The sequence below is a fragment of the Hypanus sabinus genome, unplaced genomic scaffold, assembly GCF_030144855.1.
Source record: "Hypanus sabinus isolate sHypSab1 unplaced genomic scaffold, sHypSab1.hap1 scaffold_635, whole genome shotgun sequence".
NCBI lineage: Eukaryota > Metazoa > Chordata > Chondrichthyes > Myliobatiformes > Dasyatidae > Hypanus > Hypanus sabinus.
Genome location: NW_026781491.1, coordinates 110,645 through 121,465, shown reverse-complemented (window position 1 = coordinate 121,465; position 10,821 = coordinate 110,645).

The following is a 10,821-nucleotide window of genomic DNA, read 5'->3' as shown; positions in this document are numbered from 1 at the left end:
TATCAGTTACTCCCTTTGCAAGGCTCTGACTTAATTACAAACAGATGTTTATTCCTGTCCTTATCAGTGAGTCCTCCTCCCTTTACTCAAAAGAGGGTACAATGTATAATGTTATCAACTAACGAGGGTACTGTGTATAATGGTATCATCTCTCAGTGTGTCACTCTGCAAGCCACAGAGAACTGGTTATGAACCTGTCCTGGCTAACCACTGAAGACAGTGTTTGCTTCAGTTCAAATATTCCTATTCAGACCCAATTATTCCTTTAGCCAGAGGTTACATAGGTTCAAAATGATTGTTTTTATATATATCCTTAATTCAGCAGGAGGGTTCAGGGGAAATGTTTTTGTCCAATATAGAAACTGGTGACACCTGTGTGTATTGTGGCGATGAAAAGTTGCTGTAGAATTTACAAGTGGGAAGAAGTGGAGTGATATTTGGAAATCTAACTTTTTGAAGCGTAATTGAGCAAGCAAACCACTTATGGACAATGTGCAAAAGCTCTGGTAAGAAAGTCCTTCATTACCTGTTACAAGCTTGCTGCATAGGTTGTGTGAGAGTGCAGATGAACTCGATTGAACCCAGAGAACATCATAGTTCTTATTGACAGTGATTTGCTAGCTGTTAAAATGAGTACCTCACTATATAAAAATCACTGTGCACATGTTGTCACTTGGTAAAATTAAGCACAGTACATGATTTATGTGCACACTGGTCATTAGAAATTAGAGGGGGTATTGGAGGGAAGGTGCAGAGACTGCCAGTGTCCCTGATGCTCTCACCTACAAGCTGTGCATCCAGCTGCAGCTTGCAGCCCTGAACTTGAAGGAGCTGGGACTTGAAATTGATGAATTCTGGATCAGCTGGGAGTCAGAGGGGGTGATGCATGTGACATGAAGAGAGGTGAGTTACACCCAAGGTGCAGGACACAGGAAACTGGGTGGCAGTCGGGCAGGTGAATGAGGTTAAAAGGCCATCGAAGAGTACTCTTGTTGCTATCCAACACAACAGCAGGTGGATGACTTTAGAAACTGTTGGGGTGATTACCTGGCAGTGGAAAGTCAAATAAGTGATAGGGAATTCATTAGTTATGGGAATTGAACAAGAAGGGGTCTCTAATATCCTAGTATTAAGGCTTGCTAGAGCTAGTGTGGTCAGAGGGTGAAGTGGATAAAATAAGTTGTCGGGGGAATGGGAGCCAGAGTGACAGAACGGATAGTGGAGAGGATGAATTGTGTCGAATTGAATTGACTTTATTACATACATACTTCATACACGTGAGGAGTAAGTATCTTTACGTTACTCTCCATCTAAATGTGCAATGTGTAATTTATAGTAACTTATAATATATTGTTTATACATAGAACAGTCAATATAAAATCAACATGCAATTGTATCGGCATGAATTAATCATTCTGATGCCCTGGTAGAAAATGACGTCACAAAGCCTATTAGTCCTTTTTTTGTGGAATTGTTTCCTGGATGGTAGCAGTAGGAACAGTTTGTGGTTGTGGTGAATTGGGTCCCCAATATCCTTTGGGCCCTCTTTACACACCTGTCTCTGTAAATCTGAATAGTGGGAAGTTCACATCTACAGATGCACTGGGCTGTCTGCACCACTCTCTGCAGTGTCCTGCGATTGAGGGAAGTACAGTTCCCATACCAGGCAGTGCTGCACCCAGTCATGATGCTCTCTATTGTCTCTCTGAAGAAAGTTCTTAGGATTTGGGGCCCATACCAAGCAACTTCAACCAACTGAGGAGAAAGAGGTGCTGCTGTGCTCTTTTCAAAACACAGCCGGTATGTACAGAGCATTTGAGATCCTTGGTGATGTTTATGCTGAGGATCTTAAAGCTGTTCACCCTCTCAACCCCAGATCCATTGATGTCAATAGGGGTTAGCCTGTCTCCATTCCTCCTGTAGTACACAATCAGCTCCTTTGTTTTTGTGACAACGAGGGAGAGTTTGTTTTCTTGACACCAGTCAGATGTTGTTCAGACCTCAGATATCGATCGCTCAGCTCCTGAATTGCTCCCAGAAACTCCAGCCATTGCTGCTCTGTTGTCACTCCTATCTTTTCCCTTCCAAACAAGTTTGGCCTACTTCTCTGTCACAGAAACGTGGGGGAGTTCAGTACGGAAACAGGGTATTTGGCCCAGCTAGTCAATGTTAAAAAAAACATTTAAGGTATCTATTGCAACTACCTGATTGGGACCATCGCCCTCCATACCCCTACCATCCAGGCTCCCATCCAAACTTCTTTCAAATGGTGAAACTGAGCTCACATGCATCCCTTGTGCTGACATCTCATGCCACGCGCTCACGACCAATTCAGTGAAGAGCTTTTCCATGTGCTCCCATTAAATGTTCACCTTCCCCGCTTACCCATGCCCTCTAGTTGTCATCCCACCCAACCTCAGTGGAAAAGGCTGCTTGCATTTACCCTATCTATACCCTCATAATTCTGTATACTTCCAACAAATCCTCAAAGCAATGTTTAATTACCTTATTTATGTTTAGTGCATTTTTTAGGTGTATAAGAATATGAGGGGCATTGATCGTGTAGATAACCAGAGGTTTTATTCCCAGGACTGAAATGGCTAACACGAGGGGGCATAGATTTAAGGTGCTTGGAAATAAATACTGAGGGGATGCCAAGGGTAAGTTTGTTACACAGGTAGTGGTGGGTTCGTGCAATACACTGCCGGCTATTTGTGTGAGAGTGTTTCAGTTACTGTGGGGCCAGGAACCCATCAGCTCAGTGGGACCAGGGAATAATAACAATGGAGAGAGAGTCAAACTGAGGCAGCTCACAGATTGGAGGTGGCAGAAATGCCCCATTCTTTTAAAGACAGGTCGAGCATCAGAGAGTTTGATGGTCATTCCAGCACTGTGCCCAGTTAGAAGATGATTTCTCTCTCCAACTTGGGTTGAACATCACTGTAACTGTGTGATTCCAGATCACATCTTGCCAACTCATGTAATTTCATCTGAAATGTTCTACACCCTTTGATGGGTTTTGTAAATCTTTTTACAGGTTAGAAAATGACAAGGTATTTGTCTACAGGAATCTCAAACAGAACATACCAGTTTTGCTGTCTCTATCCAGATATTTAAGAAGTGGGGCGAGGGATTCAATCGATCATCCTTCCTGCTCAGACTGTGGGGAGGGATTCACTCGGTCATCCTTCCTGCTCAAACTGTCGGGAGGGATTCACTCACTCATCTGACCAACTGGCATGCCCGTCATTTTGCACAGGGTAGATGCCATTCATCTGCTCAGACAGTGGGAATGGATTCATGCGGACATTTCAACTGAAGGTGCATCAGCAAGTTCACACTAGGACAAGGCCATTCACCTATTCTGTGTGTGAGAAGGGATTTAGTCAGTGTACCCACCTGTGGACACACCAGTCAGTTCACACTGGGCAGAAGTTGCTCATCTGTTGAATTTGTGGGGAAAGATTCACTCGATCATCTGACATAATGGCTCAAAAGCAAGTGGACACCGGGGAGCAGCCGTTCACCTGCTCAGCCTGTGGGAAGGGATTCACGTTGTCAGCTCATCTGCAGGCACACCAGTCATTACACACTGGGGAGAGGCCATTCACCTGTTCGGACTGTGGGAAAAGATTCACTTCATCATCTCAACTTAAGATACATCAGCGAGTTCACACTGGAGAGAGGCCGTTCACTTGCTCAGTCTGTGGGAAGAGATTCACTCAGTCATCCCACCTACAGAGTCATCAGCGAGTTCACACTGGGGAGAAGCCATTCACCTGCTTGGACTGTGGGAAGAGATTTACTCAGTCATCCAACCTACAGAGTCACCAGCGAGTTCACAATGGGGAGCGGCCGTTCACCTGCTCAGTCTGTGGGAAGAGATTTACTCAGTCATCCCACCTACAGAGTCATCAACGAGTTCACACTGGGGAGAAGCCATTCACCTGCTTGGACTGTGGGAAGAGATTCACTCAGTCATCCAACCTACAAGCACATCAGCAAGTTCACACTGGGGAGAGGCCTTTCACCTGCTTGGACTGTGCGAAAGGATTCACTCAGTCATCAGCACTGAAGGTACACCAGCGAGTTCACAGTGGGGAGCGGCCGTTCACCTGCTTGGACTGTGGGAAGGGATTCACTTGCTCATCTAAACTGAAGGTACATCAGCGTGTTCACACTGGAGAGAGGCCATTCACGTGCTCAGACTGTGGGAAAGCATTCACTCAGTCATCCGACCTAATGTCTCACCTGCGAGTTCACACTGGGGAGAGGCCGTTTACCTGCTCAGACTGTGGGGAATTATTCACTTGGTCATCTGAGTTAAAGGGACATCAGCAAGTTCACACTAGGGAGAGGCCGTTCACCTGCTCAGACTGTGGGAAGGGATTCACTCAATCATCCACCCTAATGTCACACCAGGCAGTTCACACTGGGGAGTGGCCGTACAACTGCTCCATCTTTGGGAAAGGATTCACTCTGTCATCTAAACTGAAGGTACATCAGAGCGTTCACACTGGAGAGAGGTCACACACCTGTTCAGAATGCGGGAAGGGATTCACTCAATCATCCACCCTAATGGCACACCAGGCAGTTCACACTAGGGAGTGGCCATACAACTGCTCCATCTTTGGGAAAGGATTCACTCGGTCATCTCAACTGAAGATACATCAGCGAGTTCACACTGGAGAGAGGCAATTCACCTGCTCAGACTGTGGGAAGGGATTCACTCAGTCATCCGACCTAATGTCTCACCTGCGAGTTCACACTGGGGAGAGGCCGTTTACCTGCTCAGACTGTGGGGAATTATTCACTTGGTCATCTGAGTTAAAGGGACATCAGCAAGTTCACACTAGGGAGAGGCCGTTCACCTGCTCAGACTGTGGGAAGGGATTCACTCAATCATCCACCCTAATGTCACACCAGGCAGTTCACACTGGGGAGTGGCCGTACAACTGCTCCATCTTTGGGAAAGGATTCACTCTGTCATCTAAACTGAAGGTACATCAGAGCGTTCACACTGGAGAGAGGTCACACACCTGTTCAGAATGCGGGAAGGGATTCACTCAATCATCCACCCTAATGGCACACCAGGCAGTTCACACTAGGGAGTGGCCATACAACTGCTCCATCTTTGGGAAAGGATTCACTCGGTCATCTCAACTGAAGATACATCAGCGAGTTCACACTGGAGAGAGGCAATTCACCTGCTCAGACTGTGGGAAGGGACTCACTCGGTCATCTCAACTGAAGATACATCAGCGAGTTCACACTCAGGAGAGGCCGTTCACCTGCTCAGACTGTGGGAAGGGTTTCACTCGGTCATCTCAACTACGGAGACACCAGCGAGTTCACTCTGGGTAGAGTCTGTTCACCTGCTCGGACTTTGGGAAGAGATTCTCTCAGCCAGATCAACCAAATGCGCATCATTGAGTTCACACTGGGAAGAGGCTGTTCACTTGCTGTTAATGTGGGAAGCGATTCACTCAGCCAGCTAACCTTATGGTAACTCACTTTGGCTGGCAGCTTAACTTTGGAGTTGATAGACCCCAGCCCGGTCAAACTTAAGAAATCTCGTTTGGGTGGATGCTGTGTGATGTGTCCCCTGTTACAAATCAGTACCCTGAAATTACAAACAGTACACAATATGTGATTAACCAATTGAGCTTTATAATTCTTACTTTGACGATAGGGTTAGTAAAGTAAACAAACAAGCAAAAAGGAAAAGGGCCCACTCTCTCCATTCACGTCTTCTCATCTCTCCCCAGCAAAAGACTACAAAATCTCTCTTCCAGACTCACAAGAAAGAAGGTTTCTCTCATTGGATAGCCCTGCACTACAAAACCCTGTTTTCTCTGGTCTTAACCAAGCATTGCTGCTACAGAGAAACCATTACATCAGCAGTGAAACCTTACAGCATGTTATACTTGTGACACACTGCCTTGTTCATACTGAGGAGAAAGTTTCAATAAGCTGCATGCTGGATATTTGTTGCTGAATGTCACTGTTGCTGAATGCAATTTCGAGAGTTACTGTTGGAGCTGAATTACTATTGCTCACCACATCCAGTTCTGCACACTGGTCTCTGGGCATGGGAGGAGTTTCTTCTGCTGCACTTTCACCTTTAACGGGACTGGAGTTTAATATTCTGGATCTGAGACAAATAAATCAGTTTATTTTAAACTCTGTCTTTGGTACTTAAGTGAATTTGTAACACAGCTAGTGTACAGTAGAGAGTCAACACTGGCCAGCCGGACCCTGCCAGTGATTCTGTTCCATTAGATTATGAGGACACTCAGTCCTCATTTATTGTCATTTATAAATGCATGCGGGCATTATGAAATAATACAATGTTCCTCCAGAGTGATATCACACAAAAAACAGGACAAACCAAAGACTCACACTGACAAAAAAAAAACACATAATTATAACATATCGTTACAGCAGTGCAAAGCAATACCATAATTTGATAAAAGTAGACCATGGGCACGGTTTAAGAGAAAGTCTCAAGTCCCGATTGACTCTAATAGTCCCGATATCAGGCAGCAAAAGGGAGAAACTCTCCCTGCCATAAACTCTCAGGCACCGACAAACTGATGCCTTGGAAGCATTCGACCACAGCAGACTCTGAGTCCTTCCGAAAACTTTGAGCCTGCGATACAGTCTCCCGAGTGCCATCCTCTGCCGAGCGCCTTCCTCCTGGCCACCGAAACAAGCAAAGCCGAGGTCTCGGAGGCCTTCTCCTCCGAAGATTCCGGACCGCAGCGACAGCGAAACGGGCATTTCAGAAGTTTCTCCCGATGTTCCTGCAAGCTCTCACGTCTGTCTCCATCAAATCAGGGTACTTATTACACAACAATATTATACTTAATGTACAGATACAAATCTGTACTTAACAAGTAACAGATATCATTCTCCAGAGAGGCCGTGTGCGCTGCGTTGTGCCGCCATCTTATTCCCCACCTCCATGACAGTTCTTTTGAATCCTCCCCTGTACGGCCAAAGTCGGCATGGTTTTCCTCAGTAGAAATCTTCCCAGACAAATCTGTTGGAATCCTTTGGTGAAATAAGAAAGGCGGTGGGTGTTGTTTGTTTGGATTTTCAGATGGTCTTGAACCAGGTGCTGCAGCTGAAGCTGCTTAACAAGACCACAGCTCATGGTATTTGATGTCTCTGTGCCTGTTCCCGCTGGAGTTTAGAATTATGGGGGGGGGGGAATGTGCTGGTGTTGCGGGGTGGGGTTCCTGAATACTGAAAAGCCGAGGTATGGAGGTTAGGAGAGGGTGTTTCCCATCATGCGGAGCCCAGGACCAGGGGTAAACCCTCAATACTACAGGGAAATCAATTCAGAAGAGAGATGAGGAGGAAGTCTTATGATATTATGTTTATTCAACACGGCCGTGTCTGATCTATGCTTCTGTTCCGATCCCCGTCTACCTCCACCTCAAATGTACCCATCCACCCGCCTGCACTCAGATATATAGATAGGTAGATAGACACTTTGCTGATCCTGAAGGAATTTACTTGGAAGATTTAGAATTTTAGAAATTTCTATATGTCTCCATTTAAAATGAGTGGCCCTTTTCGATCCCTGTCCGTTTCTCTCTCACTGATCAACAGAGGTATCAAAGAGCCCAGCACTTTCCCTCGTATATCTCCCCCATCTCAATCCCTGGTTTCTTTCCCAGTTTTACTCCCCATCTCTCTTCCCTCCCCATTCCCTCCAATCCTTCTCCACTGTCGTTCTCTCCCACGCCTCTTGATGCCCCCTCACTCGCTCCCCGTTTATTTCTCACCCACGTCCATCTCATTTTCCGCCATCCCTCATTGATTGTCGCCACCTGTCTCTCCCCTCTGTTTCTTGCCTCCGCCACTTCCCTCCTATCCCTCCTCAGTCTGTCTCGCTAACACTCCAGCAGCCTCTTGTTGCTCTCTCTAACTCAGTTTGTCTCTCTCAATACCACTAAAAGCCTGTTCTCTCTCTGTCTCTCTCTCCCACTTCCCTTCTCTCCTTCTCCCTCTTCCTCTATGTTTCTGTCTCGTTCCCTCCTCTGCTTCCTCCAACTCCAAATGCCAGCAAGTTCCGATGTGCAAACAACACCAAGGCTACTTATCTTGTCGATGTCACCGTCGCACATTGAAACGGACGGGATGCTATCCTGGAGTGAACACGGGCTGAGATTCAGTGTCGGGGTGGGGGTGTGGTTTGTAGACAGAAAGGGGAGAAGAGAGGTGAGAGTGAGAGAAAGTTGGGTTGAGCAGAGTAAGAGAGGGAGGCGTGGAAGTGGGAGAGGGTGTATTAGGATAAGAGGGGAGAGGAGGAAAGGGAGAGTGAGAAGATGGAGGAAAGAGAAGCAGTGTTTTGAGGAGTGAGGAGGGTGAAGGGTGGGGAGAAAGGGAGGGACAGATCATGTGAGCGCACTGTGGAGAGAGGAGGGTGCAGGATTTTGAGGGAGCTGCACACACTCAGTGTTGAGGGACTACCATTCCCTTTGTCCCACTCACAGAAACTCTTCTAAGGATTTACTTTATATTTTATTTTACTTTTTTTAAAATTTACTTTTGACGTTGATGTATTTGCATCAACGAAAACCGGATTCAACACACTGCGAGCATGTGCTATTTTGAACTGAAATGAAAGCCTAACCCAGAAAGATGAAGAAAATATCGCAATGGAACACTGATGCCCTCTGGGGGCAGTGACGTGTCCTCAGATGGCTTTAGAAACAACAAAACTCGCCGGGGGTGGGGGGGGGGGGGGGGCGTTCAGTATTCTTGGTGGGGCGGTAAGCTGCCTCTAACTTGAGGCACCAGACCTGACCGACCGTTAGTAGAGCAGGCACTTCCAAAGAAGGACGCGGAAAGAAGCCAAGCACTGCAGCCTTGGACATTCGTCATCACAACGCGTCTGACACTCGGCAATCTTACTAACCTAACAGACGTTGTTGGGGATGCATAAATTAGCAACCAGGTTGTTCGACATCTCCACTTGTTTCGCGGCACGAGAAGTGCTAGAATAGGTTGGGAAACACTGCTGTAGAAGAAAGAGTTAACCGGGATGAGCATAATTGTCCAGGGATGAGATCCCCACCACCTGAGCAGACCAGGTGTCAACTAGAAGCTTCTGACGCCAGGCTAAAAGTTGGAGATCTCTTGCCGGAAACTGAGTTGTTCCTTGTGGCAATACAGGACCAGGTAGCTGAAAAAAAAGGTAACAGAAATGCTCATTAAGAAATCTGACAAATTCAAGACAAAGTGTATTTTCCTGTGTTGTGCTTCTCTCGGGCTGTAAAGCAGAATACAGTATGTTGTTTCAAACTATCCAATGCATTACATGATGCAAGAACGATTTACTTCAATCTGTTTCCTTACACAGTGGGAAGCATCATTCACCAGAATCTCGCTTGAAGATGCAGATTTTGGCAAGATCCTATAGATTAGTATAAATATGCGCGTAATGCCGTTTTAAGGCGGATTCTGACGATTATATTATGATCGATCCATTATTGGGCAAGCAGTAAGTACGTGATACCCCGTCCGGATATAATATCACAGGATAAACCTGCAAAGACAATTTACTTGATTGGTATAGTCATTCCGACACATACAACACACAAACATCGGTGTGAATAACACATGAAATATGCCGACTTGAAAAGGAAAATGAAAGCCTGCGATATTGTCCCAATTGTAATATATACAACTGGTATAATCCCAAAGTCAGTACACAAACATTAGACAATTAGAGCTGCAGGACAATAATAAACACCGCTAGAACAGGCCGAAAATCCGTCCCAATTGAGAAATGAGATTTTTGTCTATGTCCAGACCTCACGTTTTACCCGTTTTAACTGAGGAGAAAGTGAGGCAAAGTAGGCGTTTGGTTACTCCATGGAAATTCCCACAATTATGGACCAAATCCAGGAGCTCTGTAGCGTTAATCATTTTCCCCGACAGGTTTATCTAAAATGAAGGACAAGTGCGAGGTTTACTGTGAGTTCATGCAGACTGTTGACTCGCTTTCTCATTTCATTCTGATGCAAAAGGCTAACGTAACAAATGAGATGCAATTTTGCCGACTAGGACTTCAATGCCCCCAGATCCTCTCCCGCTCTATCATTACCGAAAGGGTTGTGGCGGTGACAGGAGCCGGAATATGGTGGGGAATAAACATAAAAGGTAAGGTGAGTTCAGTAATTGGCAGGAGGTGGACGTCGCTGGTTGAAGGTGTGAATGTGTATTTTCCAGTGTTGTGCCCCTCTCGGCACTAAACCAGTTTTATTCTCCCCGCTGCCATGTTCTCCGATGTTAGTTCTGCAGTGTTAAGATGAAATCACCATAACCCCCTCTGAGAAGAGCTTAGATACTTTGTTTATTGATTAGATGAATAATTGACGAGAGTGGATATTTCGCTGCGCTGATGAACTGCTCTCTGAACTTGGACTGAGTTACCCCATAAATAAACGTGTTTGTGCAGCAACTTAATAACATCAGCATGTATCCGGTATGTTGAAAAATGTATTCCGACACATTGTAATTATTTTTATCCAATCCAGAAAGGGATTCAGAAACTTTCACCGACCACAGGATGATGAAGCTTCCGGAGATGGAGAGAAGTAAGATCACAGACCTCCTCCTGCTCTCCATCTCCGGGTCACTGCGGTTCTCCACCTTGTTCCGACCCCTCAGCCCCTTACGGACGCGACTAGTCACTAAAATATGTCTGACTGTCAGAGCGTTGAACAGGAGTATTAACACGAACGGAAGTAATGGCGATAGAGCAGTAGTAAAACAGTCATATCCCAACCACCCGGCATCCGT